General features: G+C 41.5%; 1 protein-coding gene across 4 annotated transcripts in view; it reads left to right on the top strand.

The window, feature by feature from the left end:
* XKR6 (XK related 6) overlaps positions 1 to 18,182 on the top strand; it is a 283,372-nt gene that overhangs the window by 74,261 nt on the left and 190,929 nt on the right. For 2 of the 4 annotated variants that reach the window (XR_013345537.1, XR_013345538.1), the window contains exons 2-3: positions 6,813 to 6,927; positions 10,896 to 13,108. The exons of the other annotated variants lie outside the window; for them this stretch is intronic. The gene's annotated coding sequence lies outside the window, so the exon portion shown is untranslated. Of the gene's footprint in view, positions 1 to 6,812; positions 6,928 to 10,895; positions 13,109 to 18,182 lie in introns of those variants that run through there. 4 annotated transcript variants of the gene reach the window in all.

Raw genomic sequence — 18,182 nt, 5'->3', positions numbered from 1 at the left:
GTCTACCCAGATAGATAAAACTATTTACCCATTTAGTGTCATTGCCATCTACATGCAGCGTTGGCCAGTCGTTCTTCTCCATTTTATAGGAGGGATGTTTTTGTTTTATCACCACTGATCTCAAGTCCCATAGATTCTGCAGTTTTTTGCAGCTCCTCCAGCATTAGCTATAGTTGGTCAGTAGTCTCTCCAAGTAAGGCATTATCATCTGCATACGTGAGATCCTCTAAAGATGAATCTTTAAATTTCACACCTCTTACTTTGACCACAAGCAGCTTTATCATCAGATAGTCTATTAGAACATTAAAAAATATAGGTGAGAGAATGCATCCCTGGAGTACTTCTGGTTCTACTTAAAAAAACAGTCTGTAATACAACTGTTGACCCTCACCCAGCTAAATGCTCCACAGCACAATTCCTCTACTGATCACACTAAGTCCTCAGGCATCTCATACTGGTGTAGTGGTATCCACAGTAGTGATTGATGTACTGAGTCAAAAATGGCTGCAAAGTAATAAACACAAAGTTAGCTTCCTTTTGTTGCTCAAGTAGTTTTCCAGTAACATTCTGCAGAGCATATATAGCGTGGATTGTAGATTGACCAGTATGGCGATCATGCTGGTTGTGTCTCATTTTTGGGTCGAGATAGTATTTCAGTCAGTCCAGTCGTATGATCATGAACACCTTCCCTGGGACTGACAGCAGCATTATTCCCCTATAATTTCAGCATGATTGCTCTTTTTTTTTTTAAAGGAAGATGCAGCCCCTTTTTCCAGTCTTACAGAATGTGACGGGTTTCCCAAACTTTTAAGACAACTCTCTGAAGCTCTAATGAAATAACAACTCTAATGAAATATTGTCAAGACCAGGCATTCATTTTGTATCTGTTGGACCACAAGCATCACTTCCTCTAATGTCACTAGCCTGTCTTCTACTGGCTTCATTTTTTTACTAAGTTGTAGTTTATATCTTGGTGGGGATCTGTTCATTAATTCCCAAAAGCACAAACACCAGCACTTAAATCATATAACGATACCCTGGCACTAGTCTCCATTTTTGTCCTTAACTGGCAGAAGCCAAAAAATGGATGTCCAGTGAGGACCTTCAAAATCTCGAATACCCTTCTCAATGCACTGCACCATATTATTCCGCTGTGGATTACGATCATTCAGACAGACCCTCTTGACTGCTTGTTCAAGATATTTTTGCCTTTGTTGCCCATTTCCTCCTCTCTTCATTGACTTGACTCTGACCTTCCAGCGCATCCATTCTACACAGCGCTTTTTTTCTCTCCTATTATTTGATGATATTGTCTGTAATCCAGTGTTACGTTTTCATTCTCCTTAATCCCAGTTCTGCTCCAGCAATCTCTGTGATAGAATCCCAATATAAAGTGCACTCTTACTCTGCAGTAGACAGCTGGTCATCCAATATAACATATTTGTGGGAAATCATTACAGTGTTACTGTTAGCAATCTCTTGTTCATGAAGCTTTATCAACACAAAAGCGGGAGAAGTCAAAGAACCCAGAATGTACATATTTTTAAAAATTATCTTGATTTTTAAGACAATCTCATGGGTTTTTGGAGGTTGGGGGCCCTGATTAATGATTTTTGAATGCTTGGAGTTGGCAATGCTGAAATAATGGAAGATAAAACCAGGATTTTTAAGGATAGTTCTTAAGGAAATCAAAATTGATTCAATATGGGCCCTAACCCAGTGGCCAAAAAAGCATGCTAAGAGGCCAGTGTCTAACAGGTCCAAGTTCTCAGATTCAGAAAAAAATCTTAACAGAAAACTACAAATTTTCTGTTGGTTTAGGACCTAGAAAATTGTGTAGACGAGAAGAAAGAAGATGAGACTGATTGCTAAAGATTTGGAGTTATGTGATTTATATTCTAGATAGCTTCCGGAAGGAAGTGGAAATAAAGACAGAAATATATGTATTCAGCTTGTGAAGACTGAAGGTAAATAAATAAAAGCAGAGAAAATCCTGCTTCATATGTACAGCAGGTAAGGATGAAAATGACTTACAGAAATAGAGATCTGAGATTTGAAGATGAGCCTGAAAAGTCTCGGCTGGAGCCAAAAGGAAGAAGACATAAAGCAGTACTGTGTCTTGAGTCTCTACCTAAAAATGGCATCAAATCTGATAAATGAATAAGGTGGTAGGCCTAATGATAGGTTATCTGGGTGGTGCAAGATAGATTTAGGATCTGTGGCTAAAAGAATGTTTGGGGTTTAGACAGGAATGGTGCATAATGTAGAGCAGGGCTGCATCTCCGCTGCGTAGCTGCAGATTCTCTAGTACTCCTAAGTGCTGTCATTTTTATAAACTGGAGATTGGTGTAGGAAGGAATACAGTGGAGACACGCAAAGGGGTGGGGCAGCTGCATGATAATAGATGTGTGAATGAGACACGGAAGTAGTAGTTTTCAAATGAAAGGCTAGGAAGAAATTTTCTGGTCACTGGATAATTTTTTGTTTTGTAAGCAAATGCAGTGGGTACAAAAATCTGAAATAGTAAAACTGTCCAAAGATATGTAAGGGGAAAGTAATCAGAGAGAAGAATGGTCTGCAAGAAAATGTCAGAATAACCCACAGATGTTATCATAGCTGACATTACATACTCCAGAATGCATGCTCATTCAGTCTACGGAGAAAATTTGCTTATAAAGGAAGATTTTCAAAAACACCAAAGGAATTTAGGAGTGAAAGTCCCATTGAAAATCAGAATTCAAGAACGACAATACTAAGTTAGACCAATGGTCTGTCAGCCCAGTATTCTGTCTTCCAACAGTGGCTGGTATCAGATACTTCAGAGTGGATGAACAGAACAGGGCAATTTATTGGGTGATCCATCCTGCCATCCATCCAGTCCGAGCTTTTGGCAGAGGTTTAGGAACACCCAGAGCATGGGTTGCAGCCCTGAAAATCTTGGCTAATAATCACCGATAGCCTATTCTCCATGAATTTATCTAGTTCTTTTTTGAATCCAGTTATACTTTTGTCCTTCACAGCATCCCCTGGCAATGGGTTCCACAGGTTGACTGTGCATTGTGGGAGAAGTAGTATTTCCTCATGTTTGTTTTAAACCTGCTGCCTATACATTTCATTGGGTGATGCCTGGTTCTTGTGTTATGTGAAGGGTTAAATAGCACTTCCTTATTCACTTTCTCCACACCAGTCATGATATCATAGACCTCTATCATATCCCCCCTTAGCCGTCTCTTTTCCAAGCTGAACAAGTCCAATCTTTTTAATCTCTCTTCCTGTGGAAGCTGTTCTCTACCCCTAATTATTTTTGTTGCTCTTCTCTGTACTTTTTCTAAGTCTAATGTAACTTTTTTGAGATGGGGAAGACCAGAGCTGCACGCAGTGTTCAAGGTGTGGGCATACCGTGGATATAAAGTAGGTCATTATGACATTTTCAGTCTTATTATCTCTCTCTTTACTAGTGGTTACTAACGTTCTGTTCGCTTTTTTGACTGCTGCTGCATGTTGAGCAGATTTTGGAGAACTATCCACGGTGACCCCAAGATCTCTTTCTTAGGGTCCAACTTAGCTGTTACCACTTATCGTTTTATATCCACAGTTGGCATTATGTTTTTCAAGGTGCATTACTTTGCATTTATCCACATTGAATTTCATCTGCCATTTTGTTGCCCACTTACCCAGTTTTATGAAATTCCTTTGTAACTCTTCATAATCGGCTTCGGACTTAACTATCTTGAGTAATTTTGTATCATCTGTAGACTTTGCCAACTCACTTTTTACCCATTTTTCCAAATCTTTTATGAATATGTTGATCAGAACTTATCCCAGTACAGATCCTTGGGAAACCCCGCTATTTACCTCTCTCCACAGTGAAATCTGACCATGTAGTCCTACCCTTTGTTTCCTCTATTTAAACCAGTTGCTTGATCCCTGGTGAGGACCTTCCCTTTTATCACTGCCTACTTTGCTTAAGAGCCTTTGGTGAGGGACCTTGTCAAAAACTTTATTAAAGTCCAAGTGTACTAAATCCATTAGATCACCCTTGTCCAAATATTTGTTGATCCCCTTGAAGAATTATAATAGATTAGTGAGGTACGATTTCCCTTTACAAATGCCTTGTTGACTTTTTCCCCAACATGTCGTGTTCATCTATGTGTCTGATCATTCTGTTCTTTACTATAGCTTCAGCCAATTTGCCTGGTACCAGCGTTGAAAGTAATATTAAATTCTTACCAGTACAGGGGCTGGCCTCGGGCGGAAGGGGCAGGGCTGGGGGGTCAGCCTCCCCCAGACAGCCCATTCACGCTGCTCGGGGCTCCGGCGTCGATTTAAAAGGTCCTGGGGCTCCTGCCGCCGCCACAGCCTGGAGCCCCAGGCCCTTTTAAATCGCTGGCCCAGGGCAGCTGCCCCTTCTGCCCCCCTCCCGTCGGCGGCCCAGGGGGCGTGTGCAAAAGGAGCAATGACAGTAAAGTGCTGCTGACCCCTTCCCCCCCACTCCGTCGGCGGTCCAGCAGGGGTCGGGGAAAGGGGCAATGACGTTAAAGGGCTGGCTGCGTACGGGTCAGTACCGGCTTCTTACCCACTTTCACCCCTGCCTGGTGCTGAAGTTAGGCTTATGGGCCTGTGCGACTGTCTGTACCCTCGTGCACATCCTCCCATTGGCACAGAGCATCTGCTGTAGCACTGCTAGCGTAGACTAGCTTTTAGGTGCTTAAGGGCCAGATTTTTAAACGTATTTCGGTGTCAAAGGTTGCAGCTAGATGCACGCATCTTTACACGGCTAAATATCTTAACGCATCTGCCCCTGAGTGCCTTTTGAAAACGTTTGTGTCTGTAGCGTGTCTCTCAGATATAATGGGTTGGCGCCTCAGCTACTGTAAATTGTCATAGCTCCACTGAAGTCAACGAGATTTTGAGAATTTATACTAGCCAAGGATCTGCCCTGTCATCAGTGTTTTCCTTTTCCTTCTTCACTGTGAGCTTTGAGCACACACTTAGAGCTTTGAGCATGCTATTCATGGGAGGCTTTCCTCAAGAAAGGCTGTTATTATTGCACATCAATGTACAATATAGCCGTGTGAGCAAGCCTACTTCTGGCCTTTTTTCAAATATGTATCTCACGTCACACCACTCTTAGTACAGTCTGCTGTGTGACTTTACATCAGAGTTGATCTGTATGTTACAATAGAATTGTACTTCACACTAATGACTGGGAGACCTGTTGAATGTTACTGAATTTTGTGAATTAGTAAGTAATTGAATAATCACAATGTGTAAAAAAAAAAAAAAAAAAAAAAAAAAAAAAAAAAAATCACCCACACCTTAAACATAAGGCACCACAAAAAGAAATGGAGTGTTGATTTATTTTCATAATTGTAATTTAGTCCAACTATTTTATAGTTTACTGGTAAATGTCCAATACGTAGTGTATTGCGTAACAGTACTATCAGAGTCCAGTCTCCTATTTTTGCTGAGAAGTGGGGAAAGACACTGTGTGTGTGAGAGAGAATTAAAGTGTGCAGATTATTGAGTTTTCACCGTAGTTCGTGTTCTAATTATTAAGCCTGTAGAGAAGAGAGCACTGCTGAACACTGTGTGACCAAAAATGATTTCAAACAAAGTCAGTCACAATTAACAGCAGAATTCTGTTTTTCCCAGTTTTTTTCCTCTTAGTAACCTCTGAATATTACAATTTATCAAAGAGGAAAAGAAACTCTTAAGAAGCAATTGCTGTTTGTTTTGGTCAAGCATTATGCAGTTGCTCTGTCAAAAAGTCATTCTCATAATCATCCTGTAAATCTCTTCAGCAATTTCATTTGCAACTCTGATTCTTATTTTTACATAGTTGGCCAGAATGTCGACCATCTGACAGTGGTGTAAACTGGGGAGGTGTTGTATAGCATTTGTGTTCCCAGCACTAAAGTTGGTGCTGGAATTGTTTTCTAACCTGTTGGAATATTTATTGTTCTTAAATGGAAAGATCTACAAACGTTCATAAAATTTTTGAAAGATTTGTCTCTCAAATATCAAACTTGAAAAGAAAGGATTTTGTTCCATTAAATCCCAGTTGGTAGGAAAAGCAGCTTGAGAGCTGGGTAAGTGAATTAACGTGGGTTAAATTTACAATAGGAAGGAGTATGTGGGAGATGCCTATTCAGACTCTGTTAAGGAAATAATAGGATTAGTTCTTGTAGTGTCAATGCAGAAAATTTAAAATGCAGACTTCATGCTGACATGAAAACATTGTATATTATTAGCTGAATCTTTGCGTGAAATCAAGGAGAATGACCATAAAGATGACTTTGCTTTGAGACAGTCTGTTTGAATATTTTAAGGTGATACTTTTGAGCGCACACACAAAAGATGAATTAAGTATGTTAAATAGCCCACTGATGATTCCCACCAGATGCTATTATTTGCAGTCAACATGATTTTGATTGGTGCAACATAACTGGTAAAATGTCTCATAACCTAAAAGAATGATACATCAGTGTCAAACGTTTTTGTTTTGTTTTTCTTAAAGCCAAATTTCATTGCTGTCCTCAGATGTTAGTACATGTAATGGAAATATTGGGCCAAAACCTACGTTATATCCATTGTAATATTATATTTTGTTCAGTGAAATTACACATTCGTTGTTCATATGTGTGTGCTGTAAATGTACAGACATTTTTGTCTATCCTTCCGGATAAAAATGTCTTCAACTCTTCCTATACAATGTGCATTAGTCTAGCTGCCAGATACAGAAAGCATTATTTTCAGTTTCATGTTTGTTTTATCATTTCATAATCATTCATATGTACTTTTATTTTTAGCTTAAGTGAAAGACATGAAGCATTAAGACTGAATTGAGGTTATTTTGAGATCATCCGATGTCCTGCTAAAAGTTGCTGTGAGATATCATCGCCCTGAACAACTTCACGCAGAATGGTAATGAAAAAAGATATAGGGCTTTTTGTTGTTCTTTCATTTCTGTGTCTTCATACTCCAGTTCCTCCTCCATTAGAGAACTGGTCCTTATTACCATATAGGTTGTGGTTTCGTGAACACAGTATTCTCCTGTCCCATAACTCATCATTCTGTGACTTCCCCAATAGCAATCGCTGTTGGAACAGGAGGCAAGGTAATGCAGCATTTTACCAGACAAAACAACTGGGTTAAGATTACTGGATGAAGTGTGTGTTTAAAACAGAGTTTACTGAATTTGTCATGTAAATAACCGACAGATTTAGGCCTGTATTCAGGAAAACACTTAAGCACAAAAGTGTGCCTAGGCACAAACTTTAGGGCATGCTTATGTGCTTGTCTGAATTGGGACCTCAGTAATGAAGTAAATAAGGCTATTATTGCTCTTCGGATTGGTTTGTAACACGCACACAAAAATATCTTCTTTGCTGCTTTGGGTGTTTGGTAACTTTAGTATTTGTATGTGAACTTTTAAAAAGAAATAATATCACTTTGGGGTGAGAGTCTCATACAGCTAATGCTGCTGTCTGTCTTGAATTGCAACTAAACTAAGCATTCTTTTTAAATAGATCAGTGAGCATAAGTCTTACATTATTTCATACCATTTGAAATGCTGTCCTCCGAAACTAAATGTTCGTACCATCCTGGAAGACAGTAATATATAGCAGTGAATAGATCGTAATTCAGAGTGAATAAAAATTCCTGTAAAAATAGGAATTCTCTCATGATGATTATGCTAAGTTTTATAAAAATATATATTTTACAAGGAGTTTATTGTACGTATCAGAGTACTGTATACTACGGATTACAGCACCATACACTTTCCCCACTCTGGAATTCCATATGCCTGAAATACTACACTCTAGTCTTCCCTCTGTGTTTATTTCACTTCCATTATGGCTAATGGGAGTTAAGCACTTGGAACAGGAGGTGATTATCATCCATATATATGTATTTAATCCAGTTTATGGTTTTGAAGTGTAGTGGTCTTTATATGTACTAAATTCTTTGTGCCTTTGCTGATGCTGACCATGTTTCCAGAATAAGGCCAGGAGTCTACACTCGAAAGCATACCGTGCAACTCAATAGGTTGGGGGAGGAGATCTAGTACCAACAGAGTTACATTGGTATAACACTTAGCATGGACACAGTTATATCATGTAAAGGTGCCTTACACAAGTATAGTTTTTCCCAGTTTCATATGGCAATAGCTACACTGGGCTATGTCTACACATAACATGCTACAGCAGCACAGCTGCTTACTCCTGGGGGAATTCTGTGCCAAAAAATTTAAAATTCTGCGTACAATATTATAAAATTCTGCAAAATTCTGCATATTTTATTTGTCCAAATAATGCAATGTAATCACATTGGTTTCAATTATTTTGGTAAATTATTTAAACTATAATACAGTGGCTGGAGAATGGGTTTGGGATTTGAGGAAATCCCCAAACCCCCTCTGTCTAATAGTAACATAGCTAGTATTGATCCTTTACTTCTAATTATTAGTCAACAAATATATGCAGCCATACGCTCAGTGTTACATCATACACAACCGAAGAGCAAGTGAGGGCTGGGGACTAAAATTCACAATTTATATTGGCTACTGACCATCTCCAGAAAGGTCAGTAGCAAACAGTTCATGGAGCATATTTTGATAGGAAATTTTTTCAGTCCAAAAATTTAGACCAGTTCTAATCACTAAAGCACCATAAGCATTTATAAAGCCACACTGTCCTTTACAATAAGTCTCCTTTACACCATTCTGGCAATGTAAAGAAGCCTTACAATTTTTACAGCTGTTTTATACGCCTGGGGGAATTCACTAAGAACAATGGGAACAATTCACTAAGCAGGCAGGCTGCTACATTCTGCTCTGCCTGAGGGGACAGAGCCTGTCCCGCACCTCACTCCTCAAAAACACCCCAAAGCCCTGCCCCACCACGTTGAACATGCCGCAATAGCGAGTGAGAGGGACAGTGTGTCTCTCACACACGCACAACTGCCCAGCCCCCCTCTAACTTTCCGGTGATGATTTAAGTCTCTACTGGCCGCTCTGGATGCCCAAACCAACCTGTCTGGACTGCCGGGGAGGGGTGCATGACCGCTCTTGTGGCTTCCCTTTGCTTCCCCGTCAGAAGTCATTTTTCTGCGGGGAAGCAAAAAAAATCTGTGGGGGCCGTGAATTCTGCACAAGCCCAGTGACGCATAATTCCCCCAGGAGTAACAGCTGCAGCACTGTACACATTCATTAAAGCAACAGGAGGAGTTCTCCCATTGCCATAGGTAATCCATCTGCCCAAGAGTTGGTAGCTAGGTCGACGGAAGAATTCTACTACTACTTCACTCAGGAGGGTGGATTTTTTACACCCAAGTAACGTAGCTGGGTCGACTTAACTTTTAAGTGTAAACCTGGCCTGGTATAAAGCATCTTTATTCCAGTATAACTGTGTCCGCACTAGGGGTTGTACTGCCTTAACTATACAGGTGTAGTTAAAGTGATACAACTTACTAGTGTTGACAAGGCCTTGTATGAGGGGAGATTTTCAAATGTACAGAGGGCAGTTAGCCACTCTGTTCCCATGCAAAGTCAATGGGAGCTGGCCTCCCGACTCTCCTTTGTGCTTTTGAAGATCTCTCCCATGATCCATATAGCAAAAGTACAATTCACTGTTAGCTACAAGTCTCAGAACCCTTTGTAGCCACCTGCTTCAAAATTTATAATTAAGCCTATGTTTGGAAGCCTGTCCCAGCGCATCCCTGACCTTTGCCACAGATAATTTCATATGCAGGTGCCAGTGTGGCCGGTATACCTGGACATATGCTATAAATCCAGTTGGATGTGTATCAATATTTATTTTAATCAAAAGCATCTGCCGACATCCTAGAGTCACTGACGACGCCCTGTGACTATCACTGTGGATTTTATCTTTTTTGCTGAACAAAAGCTTTTTTCTCCATGAAAGCCTTAATTAAAAGACATCCCCGAACAGATTGGACCTTTGAGGGCCCGGGTTCCATATTGGAAAGCACTACATCCTGACGACAAAAAGTCATCATGAGTTGTGACAAGAACTCAGGGACACTGCTGCGGACCGTATGATTTTGCTGATGCCTGGTTAAGCAACCACAAATTATACATAGTTGGAACCAACAGCTGATTTCAAAATGCTGTTTTCAATCATCCGAAAACCCCAGGAGCTCCCTCTGTAGTGATGGTGTTTTATTTAGCGGTCAAGTCCAGCAGCATTACAAAATAACTCCTTACGCTGCCTTCAGTTAGGACAAAGTCCTGGCCCCAGTGGAAAAACTGCAGTGGAAATGACTTCACTTGGGCTCTTTATCCTTCTGTGGGGGTCAGTAGTCTGCACCTTTTCAGAGTCCTGTGAGCAGGGGCACCACATGCTAGTGGATCGCAAAGCAGGACCAGGGCTCTACTACGGGAGTTGTCACAGTCAAATCCCAAAGGAAAGTCTCGAAATCTACACCGATTGATACCGACCAAGGACCTGGCCGTTAGTGGCTCTAACACTTGAGCCCTTAGCTGAAATATCTAACTGTCATGTCTGCAGCAAACGGACACGTGTACAATGGTCATTTTAGTTCCTTTCTGTAGAAATTCATTTTAAAAATGAATCTAAATGTAATGCCAAAACCCAGGGAGTATCTGTTCAAAGCCAGGAGTCCACTAGTTCCGTTTTGGAGAGGACATATTTTAAACCGCTTCAGTAAAGTCCTGTAGTAAATGTCTGTGTCCTGAAGCAGTGACATAAGGGTCCATTTTGTTGTTTCTGTTTTTCTGTAGGTTTGAAACATTGTGTTGATCTTTATTTTATAAGTTTAATTTTTTACTTACTGATGGTGCATTGATTCGTTAATGTCGGTCAAGTATCATTATTATTTATTTAATTCTTTTCTTTTCTTTTTTTTAGGTCTGAAAGGTTTTTATTTGGTGATGGCATGTTCAAGAACTTGGATCAATACATTGTATTTAATGTTAGGAGATGTTTTTAAGTTTTCATATTTATAAAAGTGACTTTCAATCTAGAGAATCCCAATGTGCTTTCAAACTATATATACATATTCACAGCACTGTGCACAGATGCACAACAAATGCAGCCACCTCTGGGGTGTGGGGGCATCCATGAGCTACCATGTTGACCGATCGGGGAGCTTTTGGTCAAGGACCCACAGGCAAATTTGAGTCTTACCAGTTGTGCCATGCGATGTAACAGCCATGCAGAGCAGACGGGACCTTTTTTTTCTTAACATACCATCCCAAAAACACACAGTAAATGGCCTGGTTCATAGTTTATCTATCTCAGAAACAGGAAGAGCTGAGTCACCTGTGCCCTGCACTAGTTTAGTATGAGCTCCAGGTTTAGCAAAAGTTCCGGTATGATTTGTGTGAAATTAAAGAAAAAAGAAGCTCATGTTCCAATGCCTACAAGTCCAGGCCAGGTTAGGATGTGTAGGGGCTCTGTACTCACTCGCAGCCGTAAAGTCAGCCACTAGAAGCTTTGGGTGGAATTCCAGCCCTGTGGAAGTCAATGGGAGTTTTGCCATTGATTTCAGTGCGGTAGGATATCATGCCTCCAGCCCACAAGCTTTTAAGCATATTGCGCTTTAACCTCACGTTTAAGACCATCCCTATTCAGCAAAGCACGGAGGATGTGTCTGCACTGCAGTCCTGGGGCGTGATTTCAGTCTGTGTAGACAGACCCAAACTAGCTTTAATTTAGGTACCAGATCGGGAACCCACAGTAACATGAGCTTCAGTGTGGGCTTTACAAGCCTGCCTGGCTAATTACTCTGGCAGCTAGCAGAAGACCACGCCACGCTTTAATTCTCCTAGCTGCACTTGAATATCGCTCAGGTGTGTCCACGCATGCTGCAATCACACTTGGTAATTGCAGTGCAGACATACTCTTAATGACATGCTTAACAGCTTTGCTGGGACAGGGCCAGAATCGGTGTGATAGTTGTCACATGCAGAGTAATTTCTGGTGTAATGCTGAATACCTACCTCATCGCAAGTGGAAATTACGTGAGCGAGGTGGGAAAATGAACTTCATGAAGGTTCATTTTAGGGTTCCTGCCCTGTGATCAAGTGTCATGTGCCATGAACAGCATCATTCTGACTGCACGGGATAGATAGACCTGTGTAATAAAGATGAGGAGAAAACCCAGAAAACTAACCCTGTGTGCATTTATTGTGGGGAGCGATTCTCCCTCTGTTGGTAACCTTTCTCCCTCCCCGTAGAACTTTTTTTTTTTAAGCAACTTTCCTTTTAAAAAGCCTATTAAAGTCTGCTTTGATATTTGTGAGTTTTGTTCAGCTGTATATAAGAAATGTATACGGTCTGCTGCCACATAGCCCAGCCGAGGTGCAAACTACTATGAGATTCTGAAGGGACAGATTTTCATTGCTGAGCCTTACAAAAAGGACAGCTCAATTAAAAGCAGAAGTTGCTCCCTGGTAGGTTTGGGGTGGGTATCTAAGTTCAGAAATCTCAGCAGAAGCTTCATCGGCCTAAAGATAGAAATGACCTCTTATCCCTTTCTGCCAGTGTATCTGTTTGAGGTCTTTGTGTCATCCGGTTTCACAGGTCTCCAGTGATTGGGCTCTTACAACTTCCCTCAGGAGACTAGTCTGTCATCTAGCTCCCTGTTCAGAGTTTTACATGATGTTCAGACACAATTTTCAGTTCCATGATTCATCCCATTTCTTCTTGTATCAATATAAATAATGCCTCTTCTTCGTTAGTGTTTATGGCTTTCAGAGACATGTAGGCTGTTACGGCGTTTATGCCCTCAGCGTGGATTCAGCCAAGCTATACGTCATTAAGCTCCTATCCTGCAAACACTTGTGTGCGTTACTTTCTATGCATGTGTAGCCCATTGAGCTGTTGAGTGGGACCATGCATGCGCCTAGTCACTCACGTGCATAAGTGTTTGCGGTATCCGCTAGGGAGTCCAGCAATAGCCAGGATCAAGGAAAGAGAAAAGTGATTGAGTTTCCTGTGCAGCAGCAGAATGTTTAAATTGTCAGTCCTGAGTCTTTTCAAATGCACAATGGCTTTTCTAGTCCGACTGAGTTTGTAAAACCATTTTTTGTTAATAAACCTACATTTTGGGCCTTGAAGTATTTGTCTGTGATCCTTTGACGTGCTTTTGATGGATGTTAAGTGCTGACAACGAGCTCAGAGCTGCACATACTACGGGCTCAGTCTGGTAAGGAGCTATGCGCTCTGACCACAGTTCAGCTTGACCACATGCTTAGTTTCAAGCATCTGAGTTCTACTCAGAGATTTAAATTGAGCATGTACTTAGCTGGATTGGAGCCAGTGTGCTCAATACCTTGTAGAACTCCTGTCTGTTAAGGGATACTTATGATCCCTGTCGCTGTAATATCTGAGCACATCACAAGCATTAATGAACTTATCCTCACATTGCCCTGTACGGTAAAGAAGTACTATTATCCCCATTTTAGAGATGGGGAATTGTGGCACAGAGAGACTAAGTGACTTGTCCAAGAGCACACAAGAAGTCTGGCAGATCCAAAACAAGAATTCAGGTCTCCTAAGTCCCAGTTCAGTGCCTTAAGCACAAGGCAATCCTCCTTTCCTACAGGAAACAAACACGCAATTCCCATATTGAGAATATTGCAATATTTTTTAAAGGGTGGCAGACAGTACAATAATTAAGGTTGAGTACAGTAGATAGTGTATCTATTAAACTGTTTACATTATCAAAAGATTTGATGTGGTCCTTACCAGGAGGACTTACTATGTTGCTGTAAATCAGCACATCAATACCTGTTATTTTAGAAGGGCTGGTGAATTTCAGGCATTTTTGACCAGCGTGGAAGACTCAATCCTAATATGTTCTTTAGTGTAGTATATTGTTCATCTTCATTTTCAGAACAGTGTTCCTTAAATAAAATGCTTCTGCACTTGATCAAAGGGAATAAATGTAATCAGCAAATCAGCCGCTCAGGACAATTCCCTGCATATGGTACGTGTCCTCTCCCATGAAGGAGAGGCACTTTAAGAAACATCCTCATCCATTTTAGCATGTGATTGGCCAGGTCTTTCTGTGTCATTTTGCTCATCTAGAGGTATCATCTTGAAAGAACTGAGGCATTTTGAAGTGAATTACAGGACTGTGACGATTGCAAGACTGACGGAATGAAAATGACCTTGGAAATGGTATTTCTTGAAGATTGCTGTAGATACTGCATAGGACACGATGTATGTACTCCCAGTAAATAACCTGCCTGCCTGACATTCTTAAAACAAAAATTCCCATAAATGGGCTGGGCTAGTTTATTTTAAATGTTTGGCTTATTTTTTTACACTTGTCCTTATTTTTAAGTAAAGTTTTTTGGCCCTTTGGGTATTACATGCTTTTATAATCTTTCCATAATTACATTTACAAATCTGCTTTTGAGCTGCTGATATATTAAATCTTGCAAACTGAATCCCTTTATGTGTTAACCTACATTTGTATGTTGTCTTCATTGCTTTTGGCTGTAATTATCCAAGCTGTCATATCAGGATTAATCCAAGAGCCGCCGAATTATGCTTGTCATTTTTTTCTTTCTCTGTAGCAAACTTTCTCTTCTTTATAAACAGGCTTGGCAGAATTTAATTCCAGTGTTTTATAATTTCAGTGGATAATATTGATGACTTTTTGAACTTTTTTCTATTTTTACCATTTTAAAAGTTCAGTTATGCAAAATTATGAGTTGTAAGCATTTTTAATGTAAATGTTGCGCAAATGCGGGAAATTCTGGGGATTCTGGCAGACAGTGAGGTGGTCACACACTAATTTATTTAATGCCAGTAGACATTGAGACTCAAAAAGTTAAAGCTTTATACCAAAAAACAATTTGTATATTTTGACAAGTAAATGTCCTTAAATCAAACTCTAAACCTTCTCCCTCAGCATTTTTATAACTTTGCCTGTGGGACATTTTGATGATCGTCGATGGAAATATTGTTTTCATTGGTTTGCGTGTCTATGGTGAAATCAATGTTTATGGACATTTGCAGATAAAAAACCAAATCCTTCCCAGCTTCTGTGGAGAGCCGTGTTCGTTTCTGAAACGACTTCCCATGAAGCAATTTTACCTGTTACCCCGCAGAAGTGATGCTCAGCTGTGAGCGCAGAGGTTCATTAGAATTCAGGATGGTGTCAGAGTGGGAGAGCTGGATGGAGACAGACTCAAGTGTCACGGGGTGGCTGGCCCCTTGAATCATAGTGGTCCCTTCTGGCCTTGGACACTATAAATGTGAGGGGAGTCAGGGCCCAGTCTCCCTTTGCTGGGCTTCTTGAAGAGGAATAAGCCAATTTTAGCCCACCTGCAAGCAATTATCAGTCAACCAGCCACCTGGGCAGTTCATTGACTAATAAGCACCTGGGCCTGAGGAAAGCTCCGTTGGAGGAAGTATTCTTAGAGAGAGGCGCTGCCCGGATTGCAGCAGGAGGATGATGACCGAATCTCTCCAAGCTGACAGGAGTGAGTAAAAAGGGGCCAGCTAGAGAGCAGTGACTGAGGGCTACAGTTAGCGTGAAGCACAACGCAGCTCCAAGGGGAGAGTGGGGCATGTCTTATGTCAGGAGCGTGAGTTTGTTTTGAATGATAACTCAGCTCCCAGAGGAGGGCTGGAGAGTCCTGAGCTTTGGGAGAGGATGCTTGTCAGCATTATCCCCCCAGGGTCAGAAGAGGGGACAGGGCATAGTCAAAGCATAGACAGGTCCCAGCCATACCTGCTTTGCGTGGAGAAAAACAGGCATGGCCAATGTCCATAGCAGGGAAGAGGGAATGGCAAAAAAGCCCCTATCGCTCTGTGCTACCGGTGAAGCACCTGTACCCTGAGTTGATCCTCCCCGGGCTGGATAAGCCACCTTAGTAGTACAAAGTAACTGCCCCAGAGATTTCAGCCTAATGTCTAGAAACTGAAGCCTTTCCCAGAGCACTACCAGTCTCGTCCCACAAGTGCAAATCCTCCTCACCAGGGTTAGATTAATCCAGGCCATTTGTACAATGATTGAAGTTTCCAACTTTTTAACAGCCCCAAATCAATGCTGTGATGTATGCTCTGTCAGGGGGCAGGGGGAAGGTATGGTATGTCCTTCAGAAACGTTTCCTATTGGGATTTTTTTTTTCTGGGAGAGACTTTCTGTAGGTATTGATTTGCAGCCTATTAAATCTGAATGATTACGTGTGGAGCTGCACAGAGCTGTGTTTAGCAATGCCGGCACGTCTGCTGTCGTCTTTGGAAGAGAATCACAGAGATGAACTTGAGTGCTTTGTAAAACTGAAGTTGATTTCAGAGGATGTTTCATTCTTCAACTGTAGTATCTCTAGAAAGGTTTGCTATGCAGCGGGGAATGACCATGGGATTCTAGTACTTCCTCTTCCCATATACTAATTGGGTGATCTATTCCGTCTAAACATAGACTTAAAGCTAGGCTTTTCAAAGGAGCATGATGGAATTGGGGGTCCAGCTTCCCTGGATGCCCAAATCCGTGTGAGATGCCTTTGAAAATCCCTGTGTCAATAGTATCTTTTAAAAATCCGCTATCCCAAATATTATCAAACTATGATGTAAAACAAAAAAAATCTAGTGGAGGAAAGTATTAAAACAGAGTGACTCTCTCCAAAATAGCCCACGACTGCATCATCACACTCTTAGCTCCCATTGAAGCCAGTGGGGGCTCAGTACCTTTGAAAATAGAAATGCTTTTAGTTAGAGCCCTAAACTCCCAGATCCCTGTTTAACTTTAGGTGCCCACCTTTAGAAAATGTCCCCTGTGCTCCTCTGGAAGCAGCAACGCAGCTGCATGGCATATCTTGTACATCAACCCCAGAAAGGGTAACGCCCTGTAAAGATGTGCGCTTGTAGCAGGGAAAAGAAATAGAAAATGTTGCCTATGTACAGCCTGAGGTGCATTGACGGAGTCCTTTGCATTTAATTTCCTAAGTGTTTTCAAGAAACCAGAACCCCATTGCCTGCCACGTGGCTGATTCATGCTTATCAAGAGTTCCTAAACTGAGTGCTTGTAATAGTAAAAGGCAGTGGTTGGCCAAACAGTTAGGGCACCTGTGGGTTATTGAAGCATCGTTCAGTGCAAGTGGCTCACGACAGTTCAAATCATAGGATGGCTGGCATCCTGGGGTGGAAGTGAAGCCCTCCAGAGCTAAAACCATGAGCCTACAGCTTTAGCTGAAGCGTCATGCCTTGTAGTTAGGGCTGTAACAGACTTGTGTCCTCCACAGACGAGGCATTGTTGGGGCTGTGAGAAACATACATTGGCCAGTACATTGCATTAGTGTCTAAAAGCCCCATCCAATCTCAGAGCCCCATTGTGCTAGGTGCTGTACAGATAGAGGCAGTCCTGGGCCTGAAGAGCTTACAGTATAATAGCTAGGACTCACAAAGGGTGAGGACAAAGGAAAAGAAGACATTTTATGTCCTAAAATGGTTCAATCCAGTTTACTTGAATTTCCCTCATCTTTTCACCCCTTCCAAATCCCCATTGGTTAGAGATCAAGCTTGGGATGTCTCATGCGAACAGGAGAAATTTTCAGGCAGGCATGAGCTTCAGAAAATGGTGTATTTATGAAAAAAGCTTTGCACGATTAATTTTGATGCTTGCTGCCTGTGAATTCTACCCAGGACCTGTTAAACCAGATTGCCCTGTCTGGAACCTGCGTGACGAACCGAATAAGGCTAGTTTAAAATTTAAAATTTACTCAGTGCCTAGTGGGGGTGGGTTCTTTGGTACTTTACCGTTGGAGACTGGGTCGGGTCCATGCACAGCTGCAGAACCGTGAGGGAATACTACAGCCATACGTCTCATCTTTCTTCTGCTTCCAGACAGCCACGGTGAGACATAACGAAGCTGAGAAAGGGAGGCAAGATAGAAGGGAAGGAATGAGAATTACTTAAAGGTTATTGCACGTTTTGTTTAAGACCTTGCCTTGATTTATGGCATCATCAAGCCAGTGGGGAATCATAGCTGCAGTTTACAGCTGAGTGCAGACCACTGCAGTCCAGATCACAGAGTACGAACAGGGCTTTGTTCTCTTCGAGTGTCTTCACTCAGGGAGAAGCAGGGTGGGGGAGAATACCAGTGAAGGAAGCAGAATGACCTTACGCTATAATTTATTAACTTCGACATCTTCCTATAGGCAGATGAAGAGCTCA

Source organism: Eretmochelys imbricata, chromosome 3 (assembly GCF_965152235.1).
Source record: "Eretmochelys imbricata isolate rEreImb1 chromosome 3, rEreImb1.hap1, whole genome shotgun sequence".
NCBI classification, from domain to species: Eukaryota; Metazoa; Chordata; order Testudines; family Cheloniidae; genus Eretmochelys; species Eretmochelys imbricata.
This window is presented reverse-complemented; position numbering and strand designations above follow the sequence as displayed.